Raw genomic sequence first — 776 nt, 5'->3', positions numbered from 1 at the left:
TCATAAGACCCTGGCAAGTGGGTGACCAACGCTTACCTCTTTTACACGAAATGGTTCCGCGTGGAAAGTTTCAAGAAACAATACTAGAAGAAAGAGAGCAATGTCAGTACTTTCCTTTACGCACAAAGATTTTTCAAACCGTTTAAATCCATTTAACAAACGGTTGTGGGCGATTGCTCTCATTTTTGGACCGTATCGCGAACGTGGTACTAACATTCGGCGTCGAGCACCATGACAAACAGTTTTTACGTCATTCTGACCAGCGATGCTAGAAGGGATCAGTATCATGGAAACAAGCCTGCCGAGTTTACGATGCAATTGACGAGTCAACTGCACTTAAGGGAGGTACTGGGAAGTGTCCATGACGCGTATCATCTACCCATACTCTTGGCAGAACCTGTGCGAACATCATCTCTCTTACACGTTGCTTTGCAAGACAGGCCCTGCCCCATGGACATTAACCATTTATCTACCGAGCGGTATTCACCGCGCATATACGGTCAAACACGTAGTACATAGCATGTTGACGGGACTTCAAAATGCGTTAGGTAAGCGTCTTTCTGTTGTGTTAACTTAATTAAATATAAATATACCATGCGTCGGTAAACTTGATTTCCACCCTCAAAATTACCTCCAGAACCTACTTTTTGCGTAGAATAATCTTTTAAAATGATGTTCTTGTCTTCTGTGGTGATACTTGACGATTCGGGAACATTTTGTGAAAAAGTATATGCATGACATCCACTTGGCCTTTTCACGTCCCATTGACAAAAAAA

At 42.5% G+C, this 776-nt stretch overlaps 1 long non-coding RNA gene across 1 annotated transcript in view; it reads left to right on the top strand.

Moving 5' to 3' along the window:
* The first annotated feature begins 416 nt into the window (after positions 1 to 416).
* Positions 417 to 776, top strand: part of LOC137977489 (uncharacterized) — a 13,571-nt gene continuing 13,211 nt past the window's right edge. The window contains exon 1 of the long non-coding RNA XR_011117812.1: positions 417 to 548. This is a non-coding gene — a long non-coding RNA (uncharacterized lncRNA). The remainder of the gene's footprint in view (positions 549 to 776) is intronic.

Source organism: Montipora foliosa, chromosome 1 (genome assembly GCF_036669935.1).
Source record: "Montipora foliosa isolate CH-2021 chromosome 1, ASM3666993v2, whole genome shotgun sequence".
Taxonomy (NCBI): Eukaryota; Metazoa; Cnidaria; class Anthozoa; order Scleractinia; family Acroporidae; genus Montipora; species Montipora foliosa.
This window is presented reverse-complemented; position numbering and strand designations above follow the sequence as displayed.